Source organism: Staurois parvus, unplaced genomic scaffold (assembly GCF_062004578.1).
Source record: "Staurois parvus isolate SC_StPar_1 unplaced genomic scaffold, SC_StPar_1.0 ptg000097l, whole genome shotgun sequence".
In the NCBI taxonomy this organism is placed as follows: domain Eukaryota; kingdom Metazoa; phylum Chordata; class Amphibia; order Anura; family Ranidae; genus Staurois; species Staurois parvus.
In genome coordinates, this window is record NW_028317893.1 from 12,037,501 (window position 1) to 12,055,263 (window position 17,763).

Below are 17,763 nucleotides of genomic sequence, written 5' to 3' on the forward strand. Positions count from 1 at the left end.
GAGGCAGAGGAGGGTTGTGGTGCCGCTGCAGCAGGCTGAGCATTCCTCCGTGTCGGCGGTGACGGTGTCGCCTCTCCTGGTGCAGGTTGGATGTGACAGACGTCAGCATTCAGCGGGGACAGACATAGAGCGGGCTGTATGGGAGGAAGAGATGATGGGGAGTGAGTGCAGCACAGGGGGAGATGGGATGAGGGCGGAGTCTGCGCACAGATGTCCCCGGGATCCTAGTGCTGCTCTGAGGAGAACGCTCAGTCCAGGGATGGCAGGGAAGGAGGGAGGATGTCGCTGGTTTTTCTCCGGTTTCCTCCTCATGTTCGGGGTGACGCAGGGGGCACACATCAAAGGAGGATACCTCTGTGCTGGATTCACACCTTAGGCATTTTTTCCTCACCTGTGTTCCGTAGAAATCAATGTAAAATGTATGTGATAAGATGCACCCCAGCCTGCAATGCATAGCGTAGTGATATGTGCAAACATTGAGATGGTACTTTTAATCCCAGACTCAATAACATTGATGAATAGATTGGAAAGTAGGGGCCCCAACCCTGAACATTGGGGTTCAGACTAGGAATCGTGAACCCTTCGCCTTGTAAAACTATATGTAAAAAAATAGAAATTCAAGGCAAACCATTTATGTTTTCACATCATTATGAATACCTTTTTCCTTTTTTTTTTTTATAAGGGATCACATGACCTCTGTTCTCAGATACATAAGGGGCCTAGAACGGTGGGGGTGGAAACTGCAGGGGGCATACAAAGAGCAACACACTGATCTTCCCAGTGAATGGCTGTGCATGCCAACAGAAGTCTTGACTATTAACCACTTCAAGTCTGGACACTTTCACCCCCTTCCAGTCCAGGCCAATTTTCAGCTTTTAGTGCTTTCATACTTTGAATGATAATTGCGCGGTCATACAACACTGTACCAATATTAATTTTTTTGCATTTTTTTCCGAGAGAGATAAAATTTTATTTTGGTGGTATTTATTCATCACCGGGATTTTTATTTTTTTACTATACAGGTTGTAAGGGAAAATGGAGCAGCCATTTTAGATATAAATATGAAATACATTGGTATTGAATTAGATGGCCTAACAACCTATTTATTTTTCCTTGTATGAGAAAAACCAGTTCCACACCTCATGCCCTCTCCTGTTGGCTTAATATCTGGTACTTCACTTCTGCTACCAGTCTACAGCATTCTCACAACCTATTGACCTCAAGATTGTTGTCACAGCCTTTGAGGACCTCTCAAACTTGATGGACATTTATATGCGGACAAATAATCGCATCTCCAGAAGTTTCTCCAAAAACACAGATGGCTCTTGACAGAAAGATCAGATAGTCAGGTACCACCCACTGGAAAAGCATATAAATTGTATTAGAGGGCCCTAGTTAGACAGAGCATTACTTTGAATCCAACACCATGTATTGTTCTGCTCTCCCTGCATGGAGGTCTAGCTACATGCTTGTATAATAAACATCTACTTTTCAATCCAGCTTCAGCAGTCAAAATGTTACTGAAACCCATGAGTTTTCGGTTTCCCTGTCACAGGTGAAACTCAAAAAATTAGAATATCGTGCAAAAGTTCATTTATTTCAGTAATGCAACTTAAAAGCTAAAACTAATATATGAGATAGACTCATTACCTGCAAAGCAAGGTAGTTCAAGCCGTGATTTGTCATAATTTTGATGATTATGGCTTACAGCTCATGAAAACCCCAAATCCACAAGCTCAGAAAATTCGAATATTGTGAAAAGGTGCAATATTCTAGGCTCAAAGTGTCCCACTCTAATCAGCTAATTAAGCCATAACACCTGCAAAGGGTTCCTGAGCCTTTAAATGGTCTCTCAGTCTGGTTCAGTAGAAATCACAATCATAGGAAAGACTGTTGACCTGACAGTTGTGCAGAAAACCATCATTGACACCCTCCATAAGGAGGGAAAGCCTCAAAAGGTAATTGCAAAAGAAGTTGGATGTTCCCAAAGTGCTGTATCAAAGCACATTAATAGAAATTTATGTGGAAGGGAAAAGTGTGGAAGAAAAAGGTGCACAAGCAGCAGGGCTGACTGCAGCCTGGAGAGGATTGTCAGGAAAAGGCCATTCAAAAGTGTTGGGGACTTTCACAAGGAGTGGACTGACGCTGGAGTCAGTGCATCAAGAGCTGCCACACACAGACGGATTCTGGACATGGGCTTCAAATGTCATATTCCTCTCGTCAAGCCGTTCCTGAACAACAAACAACATCAGAAGAGTCTTGCCTGGGCTAAAGGAAAACAGACCTGGTCTGTTGCTCAGTGGTCCAAAGTCCTCTCTTCTGATGAGAGCAACTTTTGCATCTAATTTGGAAACCAAGGACCTAGAGTATGGAGGAAGAATGGAAAGGCACACACTGCAAGATGCTTGAAATCCATTAAGTCCAGGGTCAACACGGCCGTCTACCAGAAGATTTTAGAGCACTTGATGCTTCCTTCCACAGACGAGCTTTATGGGAATGCTGACTTCATTTTCCAGCAGGACTTGGCACCTGCCCACACTGCCAAAAGTACCAAAACCTGGTTCAATAACTGTGGGAAAACTGTGCTTGATTGGCTAGCAAACTCGCCTGACCTGAACCCCATAGAGAATCCATGGGGCATTGCCAAGAGAAAGATGAGAGACATGAGACCAAACAATGCAGAAGAACTGAAGGCCGCTATTGAAGCATCCTGGTCTTCCATAACACCTCAGCAGTGCCACAGGCTGATAGCTTCCATGCCACGCCGCATTGAGGCAGTAATTGCTGCAAAAGGGGCCCAAACCAAGTACTGAGTACATATGCATGCTTATACTTTTCAGAGGTCCGATATTGTTCTATGTACAATCCTTGTTTTATTGATTGCATGTAATATTCTAATTTTCTGAGATTGTGGATTTGGGGTTTTCATGAGCTATAAGCCATAATCATCACATTGATGACAAATCACGGCTTGAACTATCTTGCTTTGCATGTAATGAGTCTATCTCATATATTAGTTTCACCTTTTAAGTTGCATTACTGAAATAAATGAACTTTTGCACGATATTCTAATTTTTCAAGTTTTACCTGTATACAGTCATGGCCGAAATTGTTGGCACCCTTGATATTTCTCCAGGAAATCATGTATTTCTCACGAAACGTATTGCATTAACACATGTTTTGCTATACACATGTTTATTCCCTTTGTGTGTATTGGGACAAAACAAAAAAAGGGAGGAAAGAAAGCAAATTCGACATAATGTCACACAAACCTCCAAAAATGGGCTGGACAAAAGTATTGGCACCCTTTCACAACTGCGGATAAATAAGAATGTTACAAGCATGTGATGCTCCTGTAAACTCACCTGGGGCAAGTAACAGGTGTGGGCAATATAGAAATCACACCTGAAAGCAGATAAAAAGGAGAGACGTTCACTTAACCTTTGCATTGTGTGTCTGTCTGTGCCACACTAAGCATGGACAACAGAAAGAGGAGACGAGAACTGTCTGAGGACCTGAGAACCAAAATTGTGGCAAAATATCAACAATCTCAAGGTTACAAGTCCATCTCCAGAGAACTAGATTTGCCTTTGTCCACAGTGCGCAACATTATCAAGAAGTTTGCAACCCATGGCACTGTAGCTAATCTCCCTGGTCGTGGACGGATGAGGAAAATTGATGAAAGATTGCAACGCAGAATAGTCCGGATGGTGGATAAGCAGCCCCAAACATGTTCCAAAGACATTCAAGCTGTCCTGCAGGCTCAGGGAGCATCAGTGTCAGCGCGAACTATCCGTCGACATTTAAATGAAATGAAACGCTATGGCAGGAGACCCAGGAGGACCCCACTGCTGACACAGAGACATAAAAAAGCAAGACTACAGTTTGCCAAAATGTACTTGAGTAAGCCAAAAGCCTTCTGGGAAAACGTCTTGTGGACAGATGAGACCAAGATAGAGCTTTTCGGTAAAGCACATCATTCTACTGTTTACCGAAAACGGAATGAGGCCTACAAAGAACAAAACACAGTACCTACGGTAAAATATGGTGGAGGTTCAATGATGTTTTGGGGTTGTTTTGCTGCCTCTGGCACTGGGTGCCTTGACTGTGTGCAAGGCATCATGAAATCTGAGGATTACCAAAGGATTTTGGGTCGCACTGTAGGGCCCAGTGTCAGAAAGCTGGGTTTGCGTCCAAGATCCTGGGTCTTCCAGCAGGACAATGACCCCAAACATACGTCAAAAAGCACTCAGAAATGGATGGCAAAGAAGCGCTGGAGAGTTCTGAAGTGGCCAGCAATGAGCCCAGATCTAAATCCCATTGAACACCTGTGGAGAGATCTTAAAATTGCTGTTGGGAAAAGGTGTCCTTCCAATAAGAGAGACCTGGAGCTGTTTGCAAAGGAAGAGTGGTCCAAAATTCCGGGTGAGAGGTGTCAGAAGCTTATTGATGGTTATAGGAAGCGACTGATTTCAGTTATGTTTTCCAAAGGGTGTGCAACCAAATATTAAGTTAAGGGTGCCAATACTTTTGTCCAGCCCATTTTTGGGGTTTTGTGTGACATTATGTCATATTTGCTTTTCTGCCTCTGTTTTATATTTGTTCCAATACATACAAAGGGAATAAACATGTGTATAGCAAAACATGTGTTAATGCAATACCTTTTTTGTGTGAAATACTTGATTTTCAGGAAAAATATCAAGGGTGCCAACAATTTCGGCCATGACTGTAAATGAAAAAAATCTAAAAATGTGGAAAAAAGTATTTTCTTATAAAATTTAGCAAATAATCATACTAATAATAATAATAATAACCAATTCATAAATCTTGGCCAAAATGTATTCATCTATCTTTTTAGTAAAAAAAAAATAACCCAAATTAGTTTATAACCAAAAATTATAATTTTTCAAAACATTTTTTTACATTTTTATTTAATGTTTTATGTTATTATTTGCCTGTGTGTGTGTGTGTGTTTTTTTTTTTCCATACTATCACCCTAGCAGTACAGTGTCACCATAGTGGGGGGGTGATGAAGATTTTTTTTTCTTTTTTTACACTGATTGCTTTCACACCCATAAAGGCTGTAAAAGCAATAATTTCTCCTTCTCTCTGGCTGCATTCCTGCAGCCATTGAGAAATACTTTGAGAGCTGTGATTGGTCACAGCTTGTCACATGGTACAAGGCTGTTGTGAATAGCCTTGTACCATGTGACCCCTGTGATCATTCAAAGATTTCACATGTAGTAAGCAATGATGTCAGGAAGTGACATCCTGTTTACTATTATTCATGTGATCACTGATTGGCCAATCAGTGATCACATGAATCGGGACCTCACACAGAGGTCCCATACAGCAATTTGTGTTCCACTGTGTCCGGAGGACATAGTGGGGACCGATCATGGGGCTGCGTGCACAGGCAGTGGATGCGGGGGGACGTTTAAAAATGTCCACCCGCATCAGCAGCACTCCCGTCTGCCTGTTTATCGACATGGGCCGGACAGGAAGAGGTTAAGGATAGGCAGACAGTGATCCCAGCACAACCAGAAAGCTGACCACACTGGAAAGGATGTGCTCTCATGCCTAGTGTAGTCACTTTTTAATAGGAAAGTAGAAGGACTGGCAAGATCACCAGGGATTTCACACAAAGGAAGCAATACAAAGAAAATATACTTTTAACGCAAGTATAAGGTACAGCAGGCACATAGCAGGAATATGAAATGTTGAGGTAACGTATCTGAATTGCACGTTAATGCTCTATGTTACAGTTGCATAGTATACCATCTACTACTAGTTTGTCATGTTATAAATGTGTTGTTTACCCCTAATGTTTGCCTTTCACCTTAGAACAACTCTTTTCTGAAGAAGTAAGAAGTGAAACACATCAAGCTAAAGCCAGCCTTTCTTCATATGTATATGGTACATTTGTTTGCTGCAATTTACTGCTTTGAATTTTGGAGGCTATAGTGATAGATGTCCCCAAGCTGGATGAGTAATATTGTGCTTGAATGAGCCTACAAGGGGTTGGTTTATAAGGAGTATAAGTCTGGGTTGCCAACCATCCATAATTTACCGAAAGTTTGTTAATATGTCAATTTTTACACTCTCCATAAACATCCATTACAGACAATGGATGCCCATAAAACCAGGGTCATGGGCCAGCTTCGAAACTGAGCATGCACAGTTCTGAAGCTGGGAGGGCTTACGCAGGCTTGAGTGGGCACACAGTAATGTCTTGGCGCCTTTTGTGAATTGTAGGAGCCGAGAGCAAGAGTCAGAATGACGGAGGACTGGAGTCCAGAATGGAGAGGAAGGATCAAGGGCCCAAACCATGGTCTAACTGAGCCTATCCTCAGTTGCAGGAGTGGGAGTGCCAGGACAAGGAGGAGTCCAGGTGCAGGATGAAGAAGTGGAGGAGGACCCTATTCTAAAGAAGCCTGCCCTCAGTGGCCTCACTGCCCTGCACCCGAGCAGTCCTACAGAGGAGGCAGGTCAGCTCCAGCCACCCAAAGTCTGTGGTGGGGGGTATCACTGATGTAAGATGGGACTCAGAGTGAATACGCTAAGATAAGGGGGACACTGATCTAAAGGTTCTCCTTTATATCAGTAAACCCCCCCTCTCCATAGTGTATCAACCTGTGGAAGGTGGTCTGTGCTCACCAGAGTCCCCCCCACCCCCCCCACGCGCATACACACACATCAGAGTTCCCAGTGTTCCCCCTTAAATTAGTGTCCTCAGAGTTCCCCTTTACATCAGAGTATGCAGGATTCCCCTTATAGTGTATAAGGGTGAACTCTGCAGACCCTGACATAAAGGGGAACTCTGATGTAAAGTGTAATGCTGTGGACCATAATGTAAGGGGAGATGCTGCAGACTCTGATGTAAGGGAGGGCTCTGGTGACCAGAGACCACCTTACATCAGAGTTCTCCTTTACAGCAGAGCCCACAACATTCCCCTTTACATCTTGGTCCATAGCATTCACCTTAACATTAGAGTTCCCTTTTACATCAGGGTCTGCAGATTACCTCCTTACAATGTAAGGGGGAACCCTGTGGACTCTCATGTAAAGGGGAACTCTGATGTAAGGGAGAACTTTGTGGACTTTGATGTACAGGGGAACTCTGGAATATGATGTAAGGGGTAACTCTGTGGACTGTGATATAAAGGGGAGCTCTGTGGACTCTTGTGTATGGAGCAGGGGCGGACTGACCATTGGGGAACTCGGGCACTGCCTAAAGGGCCCGGGGTCAGTATGGGGCCCCATGAGATGTCCCTGGTACCTTTCATAGGCTTTTTTGGGTGCGATTTAGGATCCCCTATTGCCCGGGGGCCCCATGAGTTGTCAGTCCGCCCCTGGTTCGGAGGGGGCTCTGGTGACCAGAGACCCCCTTATGTCAGAGTTTCCTTTTACATCAGGGTCTGCAGCATTCTCCCTTACATCAGACTCCACAAATTTCTCCTTTACATCGCAGTCCACAGTGTTTCCTATTACATCAGGGTCCACAGAGTTCCCCCTTGCTCTGTAAAGGGGAACCCTGCAGACTCTGATGTACGGGGGGGGGGGGGACTCTGTGCTGGGTTATAGTAATCTGACACAACAGCACAATCTATTGCCATAGTTGCCATTACATTTTGGAAGTGCCATTGGTTAACCAGTTTCAGACTCTGGGCATGCCTGTCGTTGTACACAGGGTGTGTGTAACATGTCCAGTTCTTCTGCCCTGCTGCCAGGACCTCTCCTGTTACAGTACTGGGCAATTCATCTCTGATTAATCAAAGTGACATTGCCAGTATACAAATTTCTGTCAGCTGGAGCTGTCAAAATAACAGTATGGCAATGTTTATCAACAACATTGCTCAAAAGGAACATTGTTTCATTTTGTATCTGTTTATTTATTTTAAAATCAAAAGGATGAAATTCCATCTGCAGATGAAGTCAGTTATAGTAACCTGACAAGTGAAAAAAAGTTTTTTTTTTTTTAATTAAATGTTTGTTTAACCCCTTATTAACCTTTAGTTTACTCTTATTAGCCCTAATTAACTCTATTCTCCTCCATCCAATTATTATTTCCCTGCTGATTTTTTTTTTAATTTCTATTTTCTTAACTAATAATATTTCAACTTTTTTTGTTTTTTTTTGTTTTGTTCATTAGTTGCTTTACACCTTTAGCACATGTTTACAAATTTCACATAAAAAAAATGCAAAAATAGAAAAAACACACTTTATTTAATTTGTAAATAACTTTGTAATGCTTTATAACAGATTCATAAATTTAGTGTCATTGTACACAGGACAAATGACAGAGTGAAATGTGCACTGTTTATGTGCAGCAACACTATTTATTTTTAAACTAATACTGCTAAGAAAAAAAAAGAAAAAGTGCGTTTAGTTTTGTTACGTTTAATTGTTTAAGGATTGTAAAAAAAAATGCATTGTTCATAAAAAGAAAGCCTTGTTTGTCCTTAACCACTTGCTTACCGGGCACTTATACCCCCTTCTTTACCAGGCCAATTTTCAGCTTTCAGCACTGTCACACTTTGATTGACAATTGCGCGGTCATGCAAGATTGTACCCATATGAAATTTTTATCATTTTTTTCTCACAAATAGAGCTTTCTTTTGGTGGTATTTAATCGTTGCTGGGTGTTTTACTTTTTGCGCTATAAACAAAACAATTGTAAAAATTTGAAAAAAAAAAGTTTTTTTGTTTCTATTATAAAATATTGCAAACAGGTAATTTTTCTCCTTCACTGATGTGCGTTGATGAGGCAGCACTGATGGGCACTCATAGGCGGCACTGATAGGCACTGATAGGCAGCACTGAAGGGCACTGATAGGCAGCACTAATGAGGTGCCACGGATAGGCGGCACTGATAGCACTGATGATCGGTACTGATAGACTGCACTGATAGGCATCACTGACTGGCGTCACTGCTGGGCACTGACTGGTGGCACTGCTAGGCATTGACTGGTGCAACTGCTGGGCACTGACTGGCACAACCGCTGGGCACTGACTGGTGGCACTGACTGGCAGCACTGGTGGGCACAGGTGAGTGGCACTGCTGGGCACAGGTAGGTGGCACTGCTGGGCACAGGTGTGTGGCACAGGTGGGTGGCACTTCTGGGTGGCACTGCTGGGCACAGGTGTGTGGCACTGCTGGGCACAGGGGGGTGGCACTGCTGGGCACTTGTGGGCGGCACTGATGGGCACAGGTGGGCGGCACTGGTGGGTGGCACTGCTGGGCACCGATCATCAGTGCCCTGATGATCGGTGCCGATGCCTGCTCTAACAACTGCCATTTCTCAGCAGTACTTTCCTCACACTCTGACAGCATAAGGAAAGTGCAGCTGATAACCATCAATTGCATTTCCCTGTGATCAGCGTGTCATTTGACACAGCTGATCACGTTGTAAAAGGCCGCTGTGATTGGCCTTTTACCACATCATGTGATCAGCTGTGTCCTACAGACACAGCGATCATGGAGATCAGCGGGGGCGCAAAAGAGCGCATTCTGGGAGGACGTCATATGACGCCTACCCAGAACTGGCCGGCCGCAGTGTAGCCGTCATTCGGCTATCTGCGGTCGGCAACTAGTTAAACAATATATGTATTATGTTCTTTATCTTATAGCGGAGCTCCACCCAAAAGGGGAAGTTCCTCTTTAAAGACTGGTCCCCCGCTCCCCATTAAGGATTGGCACCTTTGGGGGGCGGGGGGGGTGGGTACCCACATTTGACAGGTACCCACTCCCACCGGTCCGATCATCCCGGCCAGGGGTAGGCAACCTGTGGCTCTCTAGCTGTTGCAGGACTACAAGTTCCATCATGCCTCTGCAAGTCATAGCTGTAACTGTCAGTTTTGTAATGTTGCAATGCCTCATGGGAAATGTAGTTCCACAACAGCTAGAGAGCCGCAGGTTGCCTACCCCTGGCCTAGGCGATCGGAAACGGAAGGTGTCTTCCCTACCTCCCTCCCTGTAGTCTTTTGGGACACGTGACAGGTCCCAGAAGACTACAGGACCATTCATGAAGTGCAGCGCTACTCACGCATGTGCAGTAGGTACCCAGCTGTGAAGCCACAAGCTATCACAGCTGGGTGCCCACACTGAAGATGCCGGCCTCCTGGAATACAGGACAGCCGGTGAAACGGGCTGCGGGGAACACACCATGGGCATTCAGAGGAGAACTCTCTCCTCTGAGAATGCCAGAGAACTGAGAAGCGGTCATTTACCACTGCATGATAAAAGGACACCTAAGTACAATACTGACATACCGGAGACATGTATCAAAGGCTGCCTGACTTTTATTCTATGAGCCTCTTTATTTGGCAATAACTTTGTCATTACTTAAAGCGGAGTTCCACTCACCCTGTCAAAAAACAAAAGTCAGCAACTACAAAAACTGTAGCTGCTGACTTAAAAAAACAGCCACTTACCTGTCCCTTGGTCCCATGGTGAGCCAATTCATCATATGCCCGTGTTCTCTGCTGTTACATATATGCCCAACATGGACCAGCAATGTACTGGTACATCGTTGGACTTTGAGTGATTATACCAGAATGATGCCCGCAGCTACAGGCATCATTCTGGTACCATTTTTTTCAGCTGGCAGTCGGCTTTCATGTAATGCTAAATTGATTTTATGAGCAGTGGGGACACACACAAACCCTCTCCCCCTCCTGCTGCCTTCCACAGTTTTCTTGGGCTTTCTTGTCCCACAGGGGAATCCAAGAATGCAGCCGGCAGTTCCGCTGACTGACCAGAATGGCTCCAGTCATCTCTATAGTCTAAGAAATCAGAAGCTACGAGCATTTCATCACTTCAGTTTTGCAGGATATAAACAGCACCATTTGTAAATTGGGAAAGCATCTGATCACACCGATCTTGATGAAATTAGATAATGTAAGGGCAGAGGAGATATCTAAAGTCTGATAGACCCCAGATCTCTCAAAAAAGAATATATGACAATGCCCATTGAAGTTATAGGGGATATTTGCATTCCCTGTGATAGCATTAAAAGTGATTAAAAAAAATGAAAGGGACAGTGTATAAATAATTAAAAATATATATGAAAAAAAAAGCACCTGTGTGCACAAGCGTTGACTCTGTGCCGGTATGTAAACAGCAGTTGCGCCATGCATGTGAGATATTGCCATGAACGTCAGATCAAGGGCAGCAATTCTAGCACTAGACCTCCTGGGTAATTATAAATTGGTGACCTGCTTTTAAAGCATTGCCTATCGATAATAAAAATGTATGTACTTTGTTGCCATTGCACGGGCATGCACAATTTGGTATCTGCTCACTGTAACATCATCTTTTATATTTTATCAAAACAATTGGGCAATGTATTGTGTTTTTCTGCATTAAGATTTTAAAAAGTGTATTTTTCCCAAAAGATTTGCGTTTGAAAAATCGCTGCGCAAATACTCTGTGACGTAAAAAATTTCAACACCCACCGTTTTATTCTTTAGGGCCTCTGCTTTAAAAAAAATATATGTTTGGGGGTTCAAAGTAATTTTCTAGCAAAAAAACTGTTTTTTCATGTGAACAAAAAGTGTCAGAAAAGGCGGTGGCCCCGAAATGCCAGTATAGTAGAAGCAACTCCTCCAAATGACCCCTTTTTAGAAAGTAGACACTCCAAGGTATATGCTAAGAGGCATGGTAAGTGTTTTGCAGATCTCATTTGTTGCCACATGTTTTTGGAAAATGAAGAAAGAAAACAAAAAAATATATTTTTTCTTTTCTTTTTTTCTTTTTCAAAATCCTGTGACAAAAATGATATCTGTAAAATACTCACCATGCCTCTTATAAAATTCCTTGGGGTGTTACTTCCAAAAGGGGTCATTTAGGGGGGTGGTGTTTGTACTATCCTGGCATTTTAGAGCCTCCAAAACTGTAATAGGTAGTGGAGAAGTGATATGAGGAAATATGCCCTTTGAAAGCCTGGAGGTGGTCATTGAATTTTGGGGGCTTGTATGTAGCTAGGCTGCCAAAAAGTATCTTACATGTGGTATCCCCATACTCGGAAGACGTAGAAGAATGTGTTTTGGGGTGTTATTCCACATATACCCATGGCATGCATGAGCAATATATCATTAAAGTGACAACTTTGTGTAAAAAAAAAAATTGTAAATTTGCAAAAAATGTGTGGCAAAAAAAAAATGTTCCATGGACTCAACATGCCTCTCTGCAAAATCCTTGGGGTGTCTACTTTCCAAAAAAGGGTTATTTGGGGGGGCTTGTACTGCTCTGGCATTTTAGCACCTCAAGAAATGTAATAGGCAGTCAGAAAGTAAAAGCTACGTAAATCCCAATATATTTATATACCATAGTTTATAGACGCTAATACCTTTCACACAAACCAATTAATATATATGTATTGAGATTTTTTTCTTACCAAAGACATGTAGCAGAATAAATTTTAGCCTACATTTATGACTAACTTTGAGTTTCCTGGATATTTTTTATAACCAAAAGTGAATTTTCGGTATTTTTTTGCTTATAGTGCAAAAAATAAAAACCATAGAGGTGATCAAATACCACCAAAAGAAAGCTCTATTTGTGTGGAAAAAAAAGGACATACATTTCATTGGGGTACAGCATTGCATGACCGTGCAATTACCAGTTGAAATAGCGCAGTGCTGAACAGCAAAAAATGGCCTGGTCAGGAAGGGGGGTAAATCCTCTGGAGGGCAAGTGGTTAATATTACCAGTATTCACTAATGTTTATGGGCCCCACCATTTCTAGCAGAAAACAAGAGATACAACAATATCAGGAACATTAAAAATCATAAGACTAAAGTTGCAAACTTTTGTTAAAGGGACCCTCTCTCTTCTAAGGCCATTGTTATTCAAATTAGGATACTTCTATCTATTTATGTTGGAGTATACTCTTACATAATTCTCTGCATCCACCATTGTGGCACCGGTGGCCTAGAGGGAGTTGATAAGTCAACAAGCCTTTTCTGCCTCCCTTTTACTGCTGGTGTTGCAATGCAGTTTAATAGTTGAAGCTTATCATTCATGATTGTATAATTTATTAAACGTTACCAAATGATTATTCCTATTTTATCAGTGTTCCATTATTTTCATGCTAATAGGACTTGTATATCCTAAACCCATTATTTATGTGGCCTACTATTTTGAACAAGTTTAATATAGAGGTACTACTGAAGAATTGTGTCTCTTGCATTATTATTCTACACTGTTGAATTATGTCAGAACCCAGAGTGTCAGAGGTGTTGGGAAGCTTGCAAGGTCAGGGCAACCACTGGGGACAAGCATTTTCAAGCAGCTCCTGCGAGGTTAGTGCTAATACATAAACCACTTTAGAAAGATTTTGTAAGTCATTGTGAGTGTGTAGTTGCCCTTTACTGATAAATATCCAAGCTGTGAGCAAAAGAAAATCTAAATTTTTAACTTAAAATCTAAATTAAATGTATTATGCTCTAATAGAGGAGCAGCAGTATTCTAATTGCTTGTCTTTCTTTTACTGCAACTATAGTGCGTGATTACAACAGGAGGGTCAGAGGGGCACTAATTGTCATTGTGTTATAGGAAAAAACATTGTGGTGCCAATTGCTTTTGTTTAGTTACAGGAAAAAAATCACTGTGGTTGATGGGCAGGGAGGAACAGTTGGAAACAAGAAGGATGGGTAGGGATGAGCGGCTGGAGGCAGGATGGATGGGCAGGGAGGAGCAGCTGGAGGCAGGATGGATGGGCAGAGAGGAGCGGCTGAAGGCAGGATGGATGGGCAGGGAGGAGCTGTTGGAGGCACGATGGATGGGCAGGGAGGAGCGGCTAGAGCCACGATGGATGGGCAGGGAGGAGTGGCTGGAGACAGGATAGATGGGCGATGAGGAACGGCTAAAGGCAAAAATGATGGGTGGGGAAGAGTGACTGGAGTCAGGACAGATGGGCAGGATGGAGCAGCTGGAGGCAGGACAGATGGGCAGGATAGAGCAGCTGGAGGCAGGACACATGGGCAGGATAGAGCAGCTGGAGGCAGGACACATGGGCAGAATAGAGCAGCTGGAGTCAGGACAGATGGGCAGGATGGAGCAGCTGGAGGCAGGACAGATGGGCAGGACAGAGCAGCTGGAGGCAGGACACATGGGCAGGATAGAGCAGCTGGAGGCAGGACACATGGGCAGGATGGAGCAGCTGGAGTCAGGGCAGATGGGCAGGATAAAGCAGCTGGAGGCAGGACAGATGGGCAGGAGAGAGCAGCTGGAGGCAGGACACATGGGCAGAATAGAGCAGCTGGAGTCAGGACAGATGGGCAAGATGGAGCAGCTGGAGGCAGGACAGATGGGCAGGACAGAGCAGCTGGAGGCAGGACACATGGGCAGGATGGAGCAGCTGGAGGCAGGACACATGGGCAGGATGGAGCAGCTGGAGTCAGGGCAGATGGGCAGGATGGAGCAGCTGGAGGCAGGACAGATGGGCAGGAGAGAGCAGCTGGAGGCAGGACACATGGGCAGAATAGAGCAGCTGGAGTCAGGACAGATGGGCAGGATGGAGCAGCTGGAGGCAGGACAGATGGGCAGGATGGAGCAGCTGGAGGCAGGACACATGGGCAGGATAGAGCAGCTGGAGGCAGGACACATGGGCAGGATGGAGCAGCTGGAGGCAAGACAGATGGGCAGGATAGAGCAGCTGGAGGCAGGACAGATGGGCAGGATGGAGCAGCTGGAGTCAGGGCAGATGGGCAGGATGGAGCAGCTGGAGGCAGGACAGATGGGCAGGATAGAGCAGCTGGAGGCAGGACACATGGGCAGAATAGAGCAGCTGGAGTCAGGACAGATGGGCAGGATGGAGCAGCTGGAGGCAGGACAGATGGGCAGGACAGAGCAGCTGGAGGCAGGACACATGGGCAGGATAGAGCAGCTGGAGGCAGGACACATGGGCAGGATGGAGCAGCTGGAGGCAAGACAGATGGGCAGGATGGAGCAGCTGGAGGCAGGACACATGGGCAGGATAGAGCAGCTGGAGGCAGGACACATGGGCAGGATGGAGCAGCTGGAGGCAAGACAGATGGGCAGGATGGAGCAGCTGGAGGCAGGACAGATGGGCAGGGGAGCACAGCTTTCCACAGTCCACTCTTGCACAGCGTGCCTGTACAGTCAATGGCATGACAAAAGACATAAGCTGACCATGCTGTATTGGATCTGCAGCCATGATTAGCACAGGCAAGATCAACCAGGTATTATTCAACACAGAAAATAGTAAACAACTTTGCAATAGTAGAGACCATAATATCTTACTTTAAAGCGACAGTACCATATATTTTTTTTATAGGTTTACAAACACTTTAGCTCCTCAAATGTCCAAATTCTCTTTATTATTCTGCTGTGATCCAACCTCCTGTAAGATGGTGGCTACATTCATTCTCCATTGTCCCACTGTCTGTAGGAGATGAACAAGGGAATATAGACTATGGCAGGGGCCTTGAATTAAAATTTACGGAGGTCCGGTCAGCATAATTTTCTTCCAGCAGAGGTCTGAATCTCGTTAGTGATATAACACATCACAGTCCCCCGGTACATTATCATCTTTAGTGTACCTTTCACACTGTAGTCCCTCTATGTCACAGTCCCCTAAAGAAATTCCACAGTGTCCCCAGTTCCTCTTCACATCACTGCCCCCCTTTACATCGCCTTTAAACATCAAAGCACCCCTTAACACAACACAGTGCCCCCATAACAACACAGAGCCCCTTAACATAACACAGTGTCCCTTTTAATGTAATCCTTCTCCTGCACAGTCCTATGGTACCATAGGCAGAGCAGAGGCACTAATCCTTCTGGGGTATCCTCTCCTGGGCCTCCAGCCCGCCACCAATGTCCTCCTCATAGCAGGAGGGGATGGGAGGAGCTGCAGATCGAGACTGAGGGGCGGGAGCTGCCCAAGTTATTATGTTAATAAGTGGGCGATTGCCTGGCTTGCTAATATGAAGAGACTCCCACTTTCTGTCTCCAGCTGCAGAGAGTGGAAGTCTTTACATATTAACGAGCTGGGTAATCACCAGCTCCCGCCCCTCAGTCCAGATCTGCAGCTCCTCACACCCCGCCCACTGTGAGGATGACCACGGCTGAGTGAGAGGCCTGGAAGAGGATACCCAACATTGACAGTGGCATAGCTGCGGTCCAGACAGGACTGTTCCTCGGTCTGATTCCAGACCGCGGTCCACCATTTAGTGACCACTTGACTATGGGATTTCACTTTCAATCATACTTATTGAAGTTTTTTGAAGAAGACATTACAGAAGTCTCCAATATAAATGCATCCACATGGACTTTGCAAAGATGAAAAAACTCAAAGTGAAAGGCATATATGATAAAGAATTACAAAGTTAACAAACAGAGGTTTAGTAGAAGTACAGAAAGGAGGGAGGAATAATGAAGGGGGGGGGAACAGGAAAAAAAAGAGGGGGGACAGAAGTGGTAACCAAACTGGAAAACATAACACAGCTGTCCATGACATATTCCTGTTAAAAGACATGCCAGGATGTTCATCTATTCATCTAGATGGAGTGCAAAATTTGCAAGCTACAAAAAACCTTAAGGGATATTGCCTCATTACAGAGAGCAGATAGAATCCAACAGTAGTATATAAGAGTCATATACAGTATATGTCTATAGTAAAAAAATACAATGATTATTTAATACCATCAAAAGAAATCTGTGTCAGAAATCATACAAAATCTAATTGGGCACAGTATTGCATGACAGAGTAATTGTCAATCAAACTATTACAACATTGAAACCTGAAGTAATGAAGGGGTATATACAGGCTGATTTTCAATTGAACAAAAAGACCTTGTAAATGTATTCTAAAAGCCATGCAAAAGTGATTGTAATACATCTAACAAATGCATTGTTGGGGATTGAATTGCATGTGGAAATGTTCTATTGTGCATAGGAAGCACAATTAATTGCAGAAAAGTGTTGGAAAAAAGTGGTCTGAAAGCTTTTACTCACTTCATAAAACAATATTTGTTCAAATCCTTTAAGAAAAACCAACCATGAAAAAAATACATTCTTTCCATGTAGACTTCTGTAAATGTTAGTTTTCTGTATTGGTTTTCAGTACTTTGGTTTCAATGCTTTCTGAGATACTTTCCTTGAACATTTATAGAAATAAGGTATTCTGACTTCTGCTGGCTTTCATTTTTTGCATTCTTTTTCTATGCCTGTGACTAAGAAGTATTAAATCTCAACTTCACACAAGTAGCTAAATACACAGTTAAAATACATACAGTATATATGAGCTGTTTTACCTACCTGTATATCTGTATATCTGTACATCCAGTCCTGAGATTTACACAGCACAGTTCTGCAGGAGAGGGGATCTGATCTTTCCTGCTGCAACTTCATTTACACTTGCTGGCCAGTGAAAGGAGAAACATCACACAGATAAGCTTACCTCTGCTCTGTTGTCTTAAATATTATAGTTCAACGGTTCCTTTACCAGAGTGATTTAATGGACTCAACGACAATCCGTAGAACATAAATCCGGGTGAATAGTTGTAAATGTTACAAGATACTTCACATCAAACATGGAGATCCAGCCCTTCTCCGGATGACCAGGGTGTATTTATATATACTTTTCTCACAGCAACCAATAGTCCTTTTTCAGAGAGATGCATTTTTTCGGATAAAGATATTTGTTACAGATGACAGAAATCCAGCTGAATACTTGTAAATATTACAATGAACAACCCTCAGAGTCCCATTCAAGATACTTCATACCAAGCATA

The 17,763-nt window shown here is 43.7% G+C and overlaps 1 protein-coding gene across 2 annotated transcripts in view; it reads right to left on the reverse strand.

Annotated features, from left to right (window-relative positions):
- The window catches only part of DSEL (dermatan sulfate epimerase like), a 52,450-nt gene extending 52,268 nt beyond the window's left edge, over positions 1-182 (reverse strand). For both annotated transcript variants that reach the window (XM_089671072.1, XM_089671073.1), the window contains exon 1: positions 1-182. This exon is cut by the window's left edge and continues 87 nt beyond it. The gene's annotated coding sequence lies outside the window, so the exon portion shown is untranslated.
- Between the last annotated feature and the right edge of the window lie 17,581 nt (positions 183-17,763).